We start from the raw sequence: 17,949 nt of genomic DNA, 5'->3' as shown, positions 1-17,949 counted from the left end.
AGATATTGTGCAGCAGAGACCTCACTGCCCATTTGTAGAATTCAGGATTTGGACTTATGTTATTGCAGTGCTATACAGTGGGTTTGTGTTACACTAGCATCCCATATAAATAATTTCAGGCCATTGTTTTAAAAATTCTCCCTGATTGGCTTCTTTTATTTTTCCAAATCTACTCTAATTTCCACTGGACTATCTGAAACCATACCTGCAGTAATGGAGTCAGATCTGACCAACTTGGGAAATAACACTGTGGTTTAGCTCAAACAGGTCTGTAGGGAAAGGGGACTGGGAAAGCAATAAAGACTTCAAGAAGTTGAAGCTTCAGTAAGCTAGGATGGCCTTGACAGAGGTCCACCAGTTGACGACAGCAAAAGAGGACCAGAATGATGAGGACTATATGGATTAGCAGGATCAGGACCTGCATATGCAGCCAGCCTTCAAGGCAGTTTGAGCTCCCTGGCAGAGTAGGAAGTAGTGTATCCTTACATGACTTGCCCCCAGAGGAGGTGGCAGACAAGAAGACAGAGAGGGAATTCAGGCTCAAGATGGTCAAACCTAAGATGGCAGCAGAGGAGAAGAAAATGTCACATGAAAGGAGTCATGTAGAGCTGGAATCCAATGCAAAACAAACTGATTACAGCAGCAATTTTGGCAGCATACACTCTGTCTGCATATCTAAAGATCTGGTGCCAAAATAGGTGGTGGGATATGACATCAGTGACTGTTTTTCTACCTGTGATGTGACCCTGAGGTTGCACAAGATCCCAGGGGAGCACTGGGGGTGGCTTGAGGAAACATATACCCCCAGTGGAAAGGGATACATTTCTTATACTAGAAGTAAAGGACCAAACCAGGTACACCCCAATGAAAGCCATGCTTCTTTCCAAATTTGGACTTACCCCTGAGAAGTACGGCCTGAGGTTCAAGGAGAGCCCCAAACTCCTAACTCACTGTTGGATGGATTTTGTGAACTACCCCAGCAAGGCACGGAATGGCTGGATGAGGGGCAGCAAGGCTGATGATTCCAGTGGGCTGTGCAACTTGGTTCTTAGGGAGCCCATGCTCAATATTTGATTTACATAGCTCCACCAGCACCTAGTGGACAGCAAGCTGGTTGACCCCAGTAAGCTTGCTGAGGAGGCGGACCTCTGGACCAGTACCAGAGTGTCCAAAAAGACATCTGGGGGGACTCCAAAAGGGTGGTCAGGGGTCCCACCATAGAAAGAGAGTGGAGAAAAACTTTAAATTAACCCCTTTGATGCTCATGACGAGCTCAGCTCGTCATGAGGTACACCTCTTGTGTGCTCATGACGAGCTGAGCTCGTCATGACCACACTCATTAACATTATGGCCCAGCACAGCAGAGGAAAATCTGCAGCATCCATGGTGTTAAGGAGATCTCAAAAGGCCCCCAAAATAGTTCCCAAGGGAAAAAACGTACCCAGTATCAATCGGAGCCAACGAAGAAAGGTTTCTTAGATAGACCGGGAGATTTTTCCCACAGTGTACTGAGTGCAACAAGTATGCATACTCTAAGGGAGACACCAAATGTCCCAAGACGGTACAGACCACCACTAGTGGACAGTCATCTGGGTTGGTAAGTGTAGCGCTTGGGGAAGAGGTAGTCCCAGTGAGCTTTGGGGGCAGACAGAGGTTACTCTCGTGTCCATAGGGAATAAAGAGACAGTGCCAAAAGCCCATATGCCTGAAAATACTTCTAAGTATAGGCAGTGGGTCCCCATCAGTGGGCATCAGATGGAGGCTCTTCGAGTGGGGGGGTCTCAGGTTCTCTAAAAGTAGCTGTGAACCCTGCCATGACAGTAGATTGCGTGTTGGGCAATCACCTTGCTTCAAGATCTCAGGTCTCACTGGGTAATGTTGGGATTTCCTGAATGGGTCTAAATGATCCCAAGGTACATGGCTGCTGGGGAAGGAAGTGAAGGGAGCCCGGAGCCTGGATAAATGGCACAGATAGCTGTCAACAACAGTCAGGCCAAGTAGCGCCGAAAACCAGCCACTGAAGTTCCTGCAAACCATGCACCACTCTAGAGAGCTTGAGGTTGCAAGCTGAGGCCCAGGCAGCAGGTGATGTTTCTGGAGACCTCTTTATCTTTTGGGAGAGTAACCTCTTTCACTGTGAGCCTAAGGATTCTGGATCTAGGTCAGCCTGTGTGCTGGTGGTCCCTCAGTGTTACAGGACCTTCCTAGTTGGGTTGGCTCATCATATCCCCCTGGCAGGACATCTGGGGCAAGTCTTCGCCAGACTTGTGACTCACTTCCTTTGGCCCAGGATGAATACAGCTTCTGTTGCATTCTGTAGGTCCTGTCCCATCTGCCAGGCCAGTGGGTCCACTGACCCCATTACTTGTCAATGACACTCCCTTTAAGTGTGTGGGCATTGACATAGTTGGTTCCTTGGATGCCAAGACAACTTTATGAAACAGGGTCATCTTGGTCTTGGTGGACAATGCCACCCACTACCAAAAAGGGTTCTGCCTGAGGTCTGTGACTGGACCTTTGTGGTCAGGGCCCTGATGGGGCTTTTTACCAATGTGGGGTTCCCCAAAAAGGTAGTGAATGACAGAAGCACTAACTTGAAGCATGAAGTCAATATTCGATGAGTGTGGAGTGACTTTAATGTTCTCCACAACCTATCACCTCCAAACAAATGGGTTTGTGGAGCAATTCAACAAAACTCTTAAAGGCATGTTAACAGGCCTACCTGAGCACATGAGGCATGAGTGGTACGTCCTCCTGACATGCCCCCTGTTTGACTACAGAGAGGAGTTGCACAAGCCCATTCAAGCTGATCTGTTAGGTGACCTCTTAGCCTTATACAAAGAGGGTGAGAGCAAGCTCCCTCGATACCCCCTCAGGATCTGGTCAGCTACATGCTGGCATCCCACAACCAGATGCATCACTTCTGGAAAAAGGTAAAATACTCCATTGAGGCCAGTCAAGAAGTCATGAATCTCTGGTGTGATCAGAAGGCAACTCTGGTATAGTTTCAACCTGGCAGCAGGTGTGAGTTATGAAGCCTGTGCAGCCTATAGCTCTCCGGGATCGCTGGACAGGCTCATCCAAGGTGAAGGAGCAGAATGGAGAGTCCACCTACCTAGTGAATCTTAAGTCCCCTAGAAACCCCTCAAGGGTGATACACACAACCCACCTGAAAATCCACTTTGAGAGGTCTGAAGTTAACATGCTCCTGATGACAAATGAAGGGGTGGAAGTGAGAGTAAACCTCTCTCTGACCTCCTATCTGCCCAAAAGCACAAAGGGTCAGTAGAGGGCATTAACCTCTCCCCTACCTTGACTCCAGAACAGCAGAGTGACTGTCATCAGTTGCTGAAGCAGGTTTCCTCTCTATTCTCCCTCACCCCTGAGTTTCCTCAATTGTGTGCCCGTGATATAGACACTGGAGACAATATACCTGCCAAAAACCAAATATAGAGGCTGTTAGATAAGGTTGAGGCCAGTAACATGGAGGAGGTCTCCAAGATTCTGGTGTTAGAGGTGATCGATCCTTCCAACATTCCCTGGCCCAGTCCTGTGGTTTGGGTATCCAAGGCTGCCCCACCATACACCACTGCAGAACTTGAGTTCTATGTAGGCTACAGAGGACTCATTTGTGCCAATAAGAGTGACACACATCCCATACCAGAGCTGAAGAGCTCATAGACAGGCATTTCACTGCCAAGCTTCTCAGTACTAAGATCTTACATCAGTGTAATGTCAGTTTGCTCTGACTGAGGATATCAAAGAGATGTCTGCATTCTGGACACCAGAGAGCCACTTCCAGTTTAGAGTGATGACCTTTGGCTTGAAGAATGTCCTTGCCAACTTTTAGAGGTTGGTCAACAGGATCCTAGCTGGGATGGAGGCATTCTGTGCCACCTACCTAGACGACATAGTTGAGACAAAATAAGAATACTTATTTTAGCCACAATCTTTACACTATAGTTGATAAGTTAGAAAGAAATACCCCACTTGATAGAACTTTACTTGATGCATAAAAAAACACAATAATTCATCCCTATACACTTGTTATCTGTTGGTTGTATGAAGTATCTGTATGCATGGGTACATGAGTGTAGAAGAAAGTGATGTGGATGACATGTATTTGTTTATGAATTGATTGATGTATCTGTATATATATGATATGATAAGATATGATATGATAACCGGTATTTCTAGGGCGCTCGTACACCAACATTTTCTTTGCGCTGATTGGGAGCTGCCTGGACAGGTGCATTGGGTGAGCTATTGATCGTAGGCCTGAGAGAATAGCCAAGTTTTAAGGGATTTTCTAAACATGGGATATGAATCGATTTGACGTAGTTCAGGAGGGAGTGTGTTCCAGAACTGAGGTGACAAGAACGTAAACCGGAGTCCACCCAGTTTCTTCCTTTTAAAGGAGTGAGGTGTCAACAGATTCAAACTGGCAGAGCGGAGGGCACGGCGAGGGACATAGAGCTGAATTCTATTGGCTATGAAGACAGGCCTGTGAGCCGAGATGGCTCTGTGAATCAGACAGCCTAGTTTGAAGAGACAGCGTTGGGCAACTGGGATCCAGTGAAGGCTTTTAAGCAGGGCTTTTACGTGTCGCGACCTAGGCTGCCCATGTATCAGTCTGGCCGCTTTGTTCTGCACCAGTTGAAGCCTTTGTAATTGGTAGGCGGGGATTCCGGCGTATAGTGAATTGGCATTATCAATTCGAGACATGACTAGGGCCAGAGTGACCTGAACAAGGGCCTCAAAGGAGAGAAATCTACAAATTTTCCGGATCCTACGTAGATGGAAAAAGCAGGCGGAGACTACTGTATTGATCTGAGTTTTTAGGGTGAGATCACTGCAGACTGTGACCCTGAGGTTTTTGACCGTTCTGACTGGAGAGGGAGGGGGGCCCAGGGCGGGTGGCCAGAAGTTGAGGTTCCAAGGGTTAACTGCAGACCTGGTGAGGTCCAGCTCGGTCCTATCTGGGTTTAATTTTAATTGGCTTAGGTTTATCTAATTACTGATGAACGTCATGGTGGATTGGAAGGTTTCCATTGCGTGTGAGGAAGAGTCAATAGTAAAGACCAGCTGGATGTCATCGGCGTAGTTAAAGATAGCTACGTCTCTCTTCCGTAGATCTGAGATCAGCGGAAGGATATATAGGTTGAATAGGAGCGGGGAAAGAGAGGACCCCTGAGGAACCCCATAAGTGAGTCTCTTTTTCTCGGAGGAAAAATCAGAGAGGCGAACGGCTTGGTGGCGGTTGCTGAGGAAGGAGGAGATCCATTTTTGGGGGATGCCCAGGATGCCGGCACTCTCGACCCGTTCAACCAGTAGGTTGTGGTCGACGGTGTCGAACGCTGCCGACAGATCTAGGAGCACTAGGGCCTGTAAGATGTTGTGGTCTGCTCCCTTTCGTGGACTGCTTACATGATGGATTCAGTGGAGTGTCTAAAACCCGCTTGGTGTGGGTCTAGATAGTGTGAATGTTCCACGAATGTGCTAAGGCAGCTAGCAACATGGGCCTCCAGAATCTTGCTCATAAACGGTAAAAGCGAGATAGGTCGGAAGTTGCTGGGAACAAGAGGGTCAGCTCCTACTTTTTCAGGATAGGTCTGACTTCTGCGGTTTTGAAGCAGTTGGGGACAATGCTGATGTCTAGGGAGTTGTTGAGGAGGGATAGTGGGGGTTCTGGAAGCTGGAGGAAGATCTCCCGGGCGATATGGGGGGGACAGCTGTCTGGTCAAGAGCCATAACAGACTCTTTTGAGTAGGGAGAAAAAAATCTCCCCAGTGATAGGTGGAAAATGATCAAAGGAGAGCGGGTTACGATGCATCGGGGCAGGTTCCAGAGGGGGGCAGCTCCTAGGATGCTGGCTTTGATTTTAGATATCTTGTCAATGAAGTAGGTATTGAGGGAGTCACAGAGCTGTTGTGAGGGGACTGGTTTAGTGGTAATGCGATTAGGTTTGACGAGTTCGTCTACGATGTGGAAGATGTCTTTGGCTTTATTGGTAGAGTTAAGGACCTTTAGTGAGAAGTAATCTGATTTGGCTTTTAGGATGGCGCCTTTATATTCCTTGAGTGCGAGCACGAAGATGGATTTTTTTATGGGGCAGTAATCCTGTCTCCATTTGCGCTCAGATTGACGTAGGGTCAATTTCATTTCCTTGAGGTTAGTGGTGAACCAACGCTGGGCGTCATGTGGTCTTCTGCATTTGACCTTCCTAAGGCGGGCCAGTCTATCTCTGGCTGTAGCCAGCCAGGTATTGATGTTGTCTGCCTGTGCATGGGGGAGGCCTGGGGGCCCTTGGGAAGGGGGTCCGGGGGATTAGAGGAGGATAAGATGGAGCAGAGCTCAGGGATGCCAACCCGGCTCCAGTTCCTTGCCTGGCCGGCCCCTGGGGGAGAGGTTTTAAGGAGGGGAGAGGTAGGGATGGAAAAGGAGATAAATTGGTGATCCGACCAGGTACAGGGGGTGACCTGTAAATTTAAGATCTCCAGGTTGGATGTCCAGACCTGGTCCAGGATGTTCCCCTTGGAGTGAGTGGCTAATTTAATGTGCTGGGTAAAATTCATCCCAGTCAGTGATTCCGTAAAGGCCACTTAAGTGGTGGTTTCACGTTCGTCATATGGCCAGTAGTTAAAGTCCCCAATTATTAGTAGCCTAGCATGATTTATAGCAAGTTCTGCCATGATGTTTGCAAATGCTTGCGGGAAAATGGGCATGTGGTTAGGGGGTCTATAGACTAACGCGCAGACAAAAGGGGTAGAGATAGACTCGAGTCTGAAAAAAAGGCAGTCTACCAAGGGGATTTGAGAGATAGATAGAGAGGTAAATTTATGGGCTTGTGATATTATGGCCGCCACTCCCCCACCAGCCTTAGGCTCCGATCTATTGGCCTGAAGGGCATATTAGTTGTCAGGGATGGCTGCTAGCATATCTGGGGTAGATTCCGCTGTCAGCCAGGTTTCAGATAGAAGTAATATGTCGGGCTTGTGGGTGTCTAGGAGATAGAAGATCTCTAGTTGGTGTTTGACCATTGAGCGGCTGTTGATGTACCAGGAAACATCCTTTACAATGCAACTTTTACCACGCAGTGCCTTTACGACGCAACTTTTACAACGCAAACCATTACAACGCATTGCGCTGGGGGGCGCTCTAGGATAGGGAATAGATTTAATTTACTATCCAACACCTTCCCCTTTATCCACGGGGACTGGAGTTGGAATAGTAAATTAAACTATTCACTATCCAGCACCCCAAAGCGCTATGCGTTGTAAATGCATGCATTGTAAATACCGCGTTGTAAAGGCACGTGTGGTAAAAGCATGCGCTGTAATGTCATACATCCTGATGTACCAGATGGACAGGCGGTTATGGGTCTTGGTTCTGAGGGAGGGGGGAGGTGTGTGGAGGATAACTTTTTGGGGCTTGGCGAGTGGTGGAGGATGGGAAAAAAGGGGGTTGGTATTCCCGACCGTGTCCCTGGGGGATAGCAGCCCAAATTTCTTCAAAGTCCTGCTGATTTCCGGAGAGATTGTCATAATCCGCCATGGTATGGTGCGGTGAACCACCGGGTGCGCGCCACTACGAGGAAACTACACCACCCAGCATGCTAGGAGACGCATCACGTAGGCGACGCAAGGTGCGCACGCATCTCCGGAATCAAATAGACGCCGATGAGGATGAGCGGCGCCGATAATTTTTTCCCATTCCTGGCTGTCGGTTTGTAACCTGGAGTAGCGGGAAGGTTGTTCTCTCTTGCCCCTACGGAGCCCCGTTTCTTGATTTGACTTGTTCACGGATTCACTTGGTGTTGGGTGTCCTGGTCCCGACAACGTGAATAACACTGTGAGGTATTGTATTTCCTCTCGGCTGAGAGGGAAACGCTACAGGCGCTTTTCTTAGCGAACATTTGTGTTCATATAGCGATGCTCATTCCACTATGTAAAAATGTTCCTTAACTTTGGTGAAACCCTCATCTGCCGCGTTTGCCATAGACTTCCCGTGCAAACAAAGGCAGAGTTCCAGGGTTATTGGCTGAGTGTGCAATGATGACGGTGTGATGGCAACACCCCTGTGAAATGCACAACCAGCATAAGCAGACACATTGGAACAGTCAGAGAATGCTTGTCTGCTGTTATGTTCTCCCGTAATTCTTCCACAACATTGTTTGTCTTTTTTCATTTGGAGTAGGAGACAAGAGGGGTACCATATCAGAGGGATTGTTTCATACCCAATGAAGTGAATAAAAATTCATAACTAGGGTACGTGAGGAAATCTACGTTGACAATCGCACAACGCACATAGGTTTCAAGTTTTCATTGCATATCTTCTGATTTGTATCTACAGTTGGGTAGAGTCCCTGGTAACTCCTCGCCTTAAGCCTCCTTGGAACAAGACCATTGTATTTTCCTTTACAGGTACGAGGGGGCCACTTTGTATTGTTTGACTTAAGGGACTGCAGTGGGAGGGTCAACATTGAAGGTCACGGGAGGGGTGTTTTCTAAATACCTTTTGTTTATCATTGCAGATCTCCGTCCCTGCTGTCCCCTTCCTTTCCCGCCCGGCTGAACTGACTTAGCAGTCTGTGTCTATACTTCAGACTTCGAGGAAGTTCACAAGGGGTGGTTATAGGTCTTTTCAGCACAGCCCTGAAGAGGCCAGAAAGCAGAGCCTGACAGAATTATCGGCCCAAGAATTTTATGCACTTCTTGGCTGTGCTGAACTCTGCAATGGCTACCATAGAAGATGTGCTAGCAGCCTTAGCACAGGTCCAGGTTGAGCTGGCGGCTTCCAATAGGGAAGTGGCGGCCTCTAGGACTGAAACTGCACAATTGCGAGCCAGGTTGGACAGGTTGCCCGCACCTCCCACAGCGGCAAGTGGTAGCCAAGCTTCCTCCACCTCAGTAGTAGTAGAAATGCCCTCACAGATACCGTTGGGCCCTCCTGAGCATTTTTATGGGGACAATAAAAAGGTGCAGGTATTCATGACGCACGTATTATTACACTTTATGTGTAAGCCTAAAATGTTTGCTACACATCAAGCTAGGGTAGCATTTCTAATCTCATACCTGGGGGGAGAAGCTGCGCAATGGGCAGTCCCTGTCGTTAGGAGAGACGACCCTCTTCTATATCACTGGGATGACTTTCGTGCAGAATTTGAGAAAACCTTCGACAGGAGAGCCGAAACCTTCACTGCAGACAGGGAATTACTGAAACTTAAACAGGGTGATTCTGATCCGGTAACGTACCTGAACAGTTTCCGTCGTATGGTGGCCGAAACGGACTGGCCAGAAGCTAAAAAATCGGCTTTGTTCTACCAAGGGCTGAGCGAAGAGCTTAAAGACGTCTTGGCGCAAATTGACACCCCAACCCCGTACCTGCTCAGCACTTCTTGAACTTACCCTACGCTTGGATCATAGGATGAAGGAACGGAAAGGGGATCACAAGAAGAAAGAACGAAATGTTATGCCTTACGAACATCAGAGCATAGGAGAAAAAACGTCCGCAGCAACAGAACCTATGGAGATAGGTACAGCAAGGGCTTCTTTGACATCGAGCGAAAAAGATTACCGTCGCAAACAGGGGCTCTGCCTGTATTGTGGCAAAAAGGGGCATTTCTTAAGGGAGTGCCCTGTAAAACCCAAACCCGGCAGGTTTCAGGGAGGACAGACCGCTGCCGGACTTGCTGGAAAGGAGCCGGAAAACTCCAAAGCTTGAGGGTGAAAGGAGGGGAACCATGAAGCAGGAACATCATCCCTTCAATCACACCGGAGAACGACCATGAACGGAATCATCTCTTCCTGGGCATGACTATGGTGATAGAAAATGTGGAAAAAAGCATCCGTGCAATGGTAGATTCAGGAGCTACCGGCTGTTTTATGGACTACTCAGAAGCCCAACGGCTGGGGGTGCGTCTGGTCACCGAAACAGTATATGCAGTTGACGGAAAGGAGCTCGAAGTGGGGCCCATTAAGTATCACACTCCAGAGTACGAGATCTCCTATAATGGTACACATCATGAACGGCTGGCGTTCAACATAATCGAAGCACCGCAATACGGGATTATACTGGGGCTTCCCTGGTTACAAAAACACGACCCGTCTATACAATGGACCACCAAGACGGTGCAGTTCGAATCTCCCTACTGCCTAGAACATTGCCTCGCGGGGTTGACTAACCCTGCACAAGCATTGGCCTCTATACAACGCATTGCCACGGCCGCAGAAAAAGAAGTGTCTCTTCCAATGTGTTACAAAGCATATGAAGCAGTATTCAGCGACAGGGAAGCTGAATCCCTTCCTCCCCATAGAACGTACGACTGCCGAATAGACCTTCTGCCAGGAGCCGTGATACCCAACTGTTGGATCTACGCTCTCACCATACCTGAGAACAAGACATTACGGGCCTACCTGGACAAATACCTGGCCATCGGATACATAAGGCCTTCTAGGTCGCCAGCAGCCTCCCCGTTATTTTCTATTCCGAAGGAAAACGGAGAGAAAAGATGTTGCATCGATTATAGGGCGTTGAATACCATCCCCGTCAGGAACCAATACCAGTTGCCCTTAATCCCTGTTCTATTAGAACAGGTCCGAGCAGCGACTATTTACACCAAACTGGACCTACGAGGAGCATATCACCTTGTTCGCATCCGACGAGGTGATGAGTGGAAAACAGCATTCAAGACGCGGAATGGGCTTTACGAGTATCTAGTGATGCCCTTCGGACTATGCAATGCCCCAGCCGCATTCTAATTCTTTTTAAATGAAGTAATGAGGGAGTTCCTTGACCACCACATCGTAGTATATATCGATGATATACTCGTGTATTCCAATTCAACCGAAGAACACGTGGACCATATGAAACAAGTGTTACAAGCATTACAGAAGCATCAATTATACTGCAAAATCACCCAATGTGAATTCCATGCCACTACGGTGGAATTTCTGGGTGTAATGCTCACCCCCTCTGGACAAGTGATGGCGGAAAGAAAAGTCCAAGCCATAAGAGAATGGCCATGTCCCTGTAATGTCAAGGTAATCCAGAGCCTGTTGAGGTTCGCGAACTTTTACAGACGCTTCATTCACGGATTTTCTGGTATGGTAACACCTCTGACCAGACTCACGAGGAAAAAAGTTCCTTTTGTGCGGGATAAAGAAGCACAAGAAGCCTTTGATCGGTTGAAAATCTCTTTCACCAAGGCGCCGGTGCTAACTCATGCAAACCAGACCTACCCTTTATCGTAGAGGCCCATGCCTCCGAAACCGCTCTGGGTGCTGTGCTGTCTCAGAAGGAAGAGAAGACTGGCTTGTTACATCCCATCACGTTTATGTCCAGAAGGCTCAGTTCGGCGGAGACCAATTACACAATCGCTCAGAAGGAGCTGTTGGCCATTCGGAATGCAGTCATGGAATGGAGGTATTGGCTGATGGGAGCGAAGCACCAAGTAACTGTGTACACCGACCACATAAATCTGCAAGTCATGCGGGCCGCACATCATCTCACTCCGCGACAACTTTGATGGATGCTATTCTTTGAAGAATTCCGCTTCATTGTCACATTCTGACCTGGTTCTAATAACAAGAAAGCGGATGCTCTAACGAGACAAGATAATTCCACACATCTTACCGCGAAACCTGTTAGGGCCTTCATAGAACCTTCCAAGGTCATATGTGTCACCCAAACCAGCGATTTCCTAATGGGAGTGAGACGGGGTGTACGGACCTGTGTCTGGTGAACCTGGCTTCGACATCATCCTCAATGGAACATAAAGCAGGGAATACCTATGAGAGGGAGACAAGCCCTCATCCCTATGAACGCTTTGCGGAAAACCGTGTTTTCATGGTGCCACACTGTTCCCTGTGCAGGACACATGGGGGTATGTCAAGACTCTCGAGAAGGCGCAAAGACAGTTTTGGTGGCCTTCCATCAGACCTGACATACGTCGGTGGATAACCAAATGTATGACATGTAATCAAATGAAGACAGATCGACAACAACCTCATGGGCTGTTTCAACCCATGCCCACGCCCGAGTACCCATGGGAAAGGTTCTCGGTGGACTTCATTGTGGGGCTCCCGAAAGTTCAGGGGAAAACAGCTATCATAGTGGTGGTTGATTACTTAACCAAAATGGGGCACTTTATAGCGTGCAATCAGGTTCCCACGGCAGGCCAGCTAGCTCACCTCCTTCTAGTGAATATAGTTAGGCTGCACGGTCTCCCCAGAGATATTGTGTCCGATAGAGGGGTCCAATTCACTGCACGTTTTTGGAAAACTTGGTGTTCAGTGCTCCACATTACTTCTTCCTTGTCCACCAGTTTCCATCCGCAGACGGATGGCCAGACGGAGAGGCTGAACCAAACCTTGAAACAATATCTCCGTTGTAACGTACAAGAGAATACTGATTCTTGGGTGGATTGGCTGTGGGTGGCGGAAATAGCTTATACCAGTACTCAGCACTTATCCACTAGGTACACACCTTTTTTGTTCATATGGGCACCATCCCCGGTTCGACCCTATGTTGTTGCCGAACCACAGTATAAAATTGCCGGAGGTCAAGGAGAGGTTGTCGTGTGTACGCAGGGTGCTTTTGGATACACGTATGAATCTAGTGCGAGCCAAAGCTAGTTACAAAACACAAGCTGACAAACGCCGGAGACCTAACCCGGTGTATAAGAAAGGGGACTTGGTGTGGCTGTCCACCAAACACATCAAGTTTAAGAGGCACAGTGTGTTCAATCACAGGTTCACAGGGCCCTACAAGGTGGTGAGGCACATTAACCCTGTGGTTGTTCGTCTCCGACTGCCTGCACAGCTCAGAATACACCCTGTTTTCCATGTTGCGCTCTTGAAACCCTCTAGGTGTCCTATTCGCCGTGCTCCTCTGCCTCTCTGGGTACAGCAGGATAGGGAGTACGAGGTGCAGGGGATTCTGGATTCCCGGTGGGTGAGGGGGAGCCTGCAGTATCTGATTTCCTGGAAGGGTTATGGGCCGGAGGAGAATTCCTGGGAACCTGCTGGTGCTGTACACGCTCCCCGGTTGGTTGCTCGGTATCATCGTTTGTGCCCGGGCAAGCCCGTAGTCGGTCACCGCCCTTTGTGAAGGGGGATGTACTATCATAATCCACCATGGTATGGTGCGCTGAACCACCGGGTGCGCGCCCCTACGAGGAAACTACAACACCCAGCATGCTAGGAGACGCATCACGTAGGCGACGCAAGGTGCGCACGCATGCCCGGAATCAAATAGACGCCGATGAGGATGAGCGGCTCCGATAATTGTTTCCTGTTCCTGGCTGTCGGTTTGTAACCTGGAGTAGCGGTAAGGTTGTTCTCTCTTGCCCCTACGGAGTCCCGTTTCTTGATTTGACTTGTTCACAGATTCACTTGGTGTTGGGTGTCATGGTCCCGACAACGTGAATAACACTGTGAGGTATTGTATTTCCTCTCGGCTGAGAGGGAAACGCTGCAGCCGCTTTTCTTAGCGGACATTTGTGTTCATATAGCGATGCTCATTCCGCTATGTAAAAACGTTCCTTAACTTTGGTGAAACCCTCATCTGCCGTGTTTGCCATAGACTTCCCGTGCAAACAAAGGCAGAGTTCCAGGGTTATTGGCCGAGTGTGCAATGATGACGGTGTGATGGCAACACCCCTGGGAAATGTACAACCAGCATAAGCAGACACATTGGAACAGTCAGAGAATGCTTGTCTGCTGTTATGGTTTCCCGTAATTCTTCCACAACATGGTTTGTCTTTTTTCATTTGGAGTAGGAGACAAGAGGGGTACCATATCAGAGGGATTGTTTCATACCCAATGAAGTGTGTTTATTCATAACTAGGGTACGTGAGGAAATCTACGTTGACAATCGCACAACGCGCATAGGTTTCAAGTTTTCATTGCATATCTTCTGTTTTGTATCTACAGTTGGGTAGAGTCCCTGGTATCTCCTCGCCTTAAGACTCCTTGGAACAAGTCCATTGTATTTTCCTTTACAGGTACGAGGGGGCTCCTTTGTATTGTTTGACTTAAGGGACTGCAGTGGGAGGGTCAACATTGAAGGTCACAGGAGGGGTGTTTTCTAAATACCTGTTGTTTGTCATTGCAGATCTCCCTCCCTGCTGTCCCCTTCCTTTCCCGCCCCGGCTGAACTGACTTAGCAGTCTGTGTCTATACTTCAGACTTCGAGGAAGTTCACAAGGGGTTTTTATAGGTCTTTTCAGCACAGCCCCGAAGAGGCCAGAAAGCAGAGCCTGACAGAGGTAGCCTGAAATGACCAGAAGGAGAGTAGTTCAGCACGAGAATAACGTAGGGAGAAATGGGCAGGATGTGTGGCCCCTGGCCCCGGCCGGCCGCGGACGGGCGCAGACGGACTTGACTTTGGCGCGCCTTTGGCGCGAAAGCGGCGCGTCCGCTGCGCGACGGGTAACACATAGGGAGATATAGGCTGCAAGCCCGGCGCTAGTCGCGTAGCTCCGCCCCCAACTGCCACTGAAGAGATACTGCTGCCTGTGTCAGCCTGCACCATCCACAACAATTGGGATAACCCGTGGTGGACCGGGGTGCAGGCGGCAGGACAGGGCAGGTAAGCAAGATAGAAATTGTGACAGGGCAGAGGAATGTATACATATATATATATATATATATATGAATAAATCAATTTTTAATATATTTATCTTATATAATAATACATTTCCATTTTCATGTAAAGATATATGTATGTTTCCCTTTGTACGTGCTTTTAGTCCTGTTTTGTAATTGAATAGTTGCCTAGGATACCTTTTGGCATTGATAGCTGTCTTCATTTCCAGCTGGGAGGAACACCTATAACACCTCCAGGAGATGCTTCAGGCCCTGAAGCAGGCAGGTCTTATGGTCAAGACCATTAATTGCCAGATTAGGCAGGTTTCCAAGGTATATTTGAGCCACATGGTGGACAGGGGAAAGATGCAGCCCCTCCAAGCCAAGATTTAGAATATCCTGGCTACAGAGCAGAAAATCTTGGATGATATTAACTTTACACGGATGCTAAAATGTACCTTGACAATAACGAAGAGAATGCTTAACAAAAATAAACCGTAGGAGAATGTGCATTTCCTAAACGTGAAGGAAACAAACGTGAAGTTTATCAGATGGCGGAAAGGTCCCATTTTCATCGTGCTCACTAGGCCTTATATTTTTTTCTTTCATTTTTCTCTTTTCCTTTAATAAAATCATGCCTTTTAGAACTGTTGTATGTGTCATTATGTGTCATTTTCAGAAAATATGCTGTTGCAAGGAAATGCATTTCTTTCTTTCCTCACACCATATGATTTCATCATATTAGATCAAGTCACCTGCTATGTGTTATAATAAATCAAATGTTTAAGTAGAGTTAAGGCTTATTGAAGAAAAATTTTCTCATGATCTAACCTGGGCAAGCTAGATGTTAATATTAATGTTTTGTTTTATAGAGTAGTCCAATGTTACACAGTCGGTCACTGAACAGCTAACAGAGTAGGTTTGCAAAGGTTCTCATGAGAACCTTCGTAGATGTATCTTTTTGTAATACGCTGTAGCTGCATTCAAACAACATCACGTCAACATGGACATTTACCATGGGAATCGAGAAAGAAGGTGATGGACCATTGGAAGATCCATCTTAATTTGCTGGAAATGATTATGGCAGCAGTTTTTGAAGCTTATGTTTTGTGCTTTTCTATATAGTAAATGCTCATAGATACAGAGGTAAGGCATGTATTCTATGCACACCTACCCTGCAATGCCCCTTAGAGTACTCTTTATGGGCTTAATACTAGGTTAGGTCCTTTAGATTAAGATAGGGACTACCCAACATTCCGTCCATCATCTTCTTGTGTTGCATTTTCACCGTAAGTGGGAAGGGTATGCCCAGATGTGGGTCCGATGTTCGCTACACCACCGGTTTCAAGCTAACCTGGCTGATGAGGGATGATGCCCTGACACCGGTTCCAGGATGCTTGTTTTTCGGTCCAGGGAGGACCTGGTCTGGCAGTTGGGGCTGGACTGTTCCCATGTATATGGCTGGGGACTGGAATTGCGTGGTGAGCAGTATAATAATAGATTAAACCCAGATCTGTGACTGGGGGTGAATGTTTGACACTGTTCAACATTCCGTTCATCATCTTTTTGTGTTTCATTAATCTGAATAAAAGACCTTGATTATTACTGGTCTCCTAATGAGAAATAAAACTTTTAAAACTTTACCAAACCTCTCATCCTTGAGTGAGCTCTAAAGTGCTGTAAGTTGATGAATTTTGATTTGTGCTCCATTCTAACAGAGTGGCAAAGGTCTGTAGACTGAGAGATGGAGCTAGTGCAGAGTTGGAGATTTCTGGCGTAAGTTAAAGGGTTAAACTGTTTAGAAATTTCTGTGCTATCATATTTGGTAGCAGAGGAATGGTTTACTTCCTGAAAGGAGCTATAAAATAGTTACCCAAACCTTTACTTAAAAATCCCAATTAATGAATCTAATTTCCTGAACTTGCGGATCTAGGAAGGCAGTATTCAAAAGTGGTTGCAGCTCTGAAATTGTGTGTATTAATAGAGCAAATAAGTTGAGGTTGTGATCATGTTTTTTATTTGGATTAAAAGTTTGGATTGAGTGAGTGGGTGAGTAAAAGTATCAATAAGTTGTTGAAGAAATTGATTGAAGATTGGATATTACAAATTAATTTGAACATTTGTTTACAGGATACCATCACCTACACAAGTGACATGGGGTTATTAAGTTTGTTATGACTGATGAGCATTGATCGGTTTTAGTCAAACCTAATTGTGCAAACAGGGGAAACTACATTGATTTGAGTAATTTCATGCTGGTCCAGATTTCACTTGTGAATGTGAAGTTTATTCTTGTATGATTGTAATGCCTATTTCCTTAGTAGAGCAAACAAGAAGGTGCTTAAAGTCAATAATTACAGTTGAGTGAGTACGAACAAACTTGTAAAGGATGGTGAGCTGCTGCGAGGAGTGAGGTTGTGTGTCTTAGTGTTTCAAACTGGGATTGGTCAGTAGGTGTGTTCTTGTGCTGTGATTGGTTGGTGGCGTGGCAGTGCTGCGCTGGCATTGGATCTCTAAATGTGAATACTGTATTTGGATCTGTTATCAAGAATTGTGAAAAATAATAACTGGAATTTAATTAGTCCTACAGGAAATTGATGTATATGGACCAAAATCATAAGATTCAATTCAATCGTGTTGTTTCAAATTGGTTTGTCCTTTTGAAATGTTTCAGGGTAATTAGGAATTTGGTGAGAGGAGATGTTACATTTCCGGTATGGAAAGGAGAAGAGGATTATATGCATATAATGCGACTACCGAGCATGGTTTAAACACATGTGCTTGGCTTCGCCATTGGAGAAGAAGCCCAGAAAAGGAGGGTATATTGAGCTTTCCTGGATATAGGACATTTAACACTATAATTCTTGACCATTTGAAAAGAAAATTGTACGAAATGAAGTCGCCACCTAGACCCCTTCAGTATGAAGCTTTCAATGCTAGGGAAACAGTTGCCAGAGAGAATGAGAGGGTAAAATACGTGAGGACACTAATATGGCAGTGAAAAATTACACGAATGCCCGATGGGAAAAAGAGCAGTGTAGATGGAGAAAAGCTATTATAGCGGGAATTAGGTTATATCCAGTACTTAATACAGAGGCTGCTAAGAGAGGAAAGGATAAAGATTCCTTCAAGAAAGAAGAAGATGAGTCAAATATTGATTCAGGGGATGAAAAATTGGAGCAAATGTTGACTTTGATACTCCCACCACATGCGATCCCTGCATAGCAAAGTGAAACAGGCACTAGTACCAGTTTCAACAGTGCCTACTGCTTCCACACATCCAGGTGCAACTCCAATTGAGCGACCCTGCTGCAGTGACTGGTATAGTACCAGTGCCTGTTCATAATGCTCAATCTTTAAC

At 46.8% G+C, this 17,949-nt stretch overlaps 1 pseudogene; it reads left to right on the top strand.

Moving 5' to 3' along the window:
- LOC144823946 (2',5'-phosphodiesterase 12-like) overlaps positions 1-9,401 on the top strand; it is a 79,523-nt pseudogene extending 70,122 nt beyond the window's left edge.
- Positions 9,402-17,949: the final 8,548 nt, after the last annotated feature.

This window comes from Lissotriton helveticus, chromosome 3_1 (genome assembly GCF_964261635.1).
Source record: "Lissotriton helveticus chromosome 3_1, aLisHel1.1, whole genome shotgun sequence".
Lineage (NCBI taxonomy): Eukaryota > Metazoa > Chordata > Amphibia > Caudata > Salamandridae > Lissotriton > Lissotriton helveticus.
This window is presented reverse-complemented; position numbering and strand designations above follow the sequence as displayed.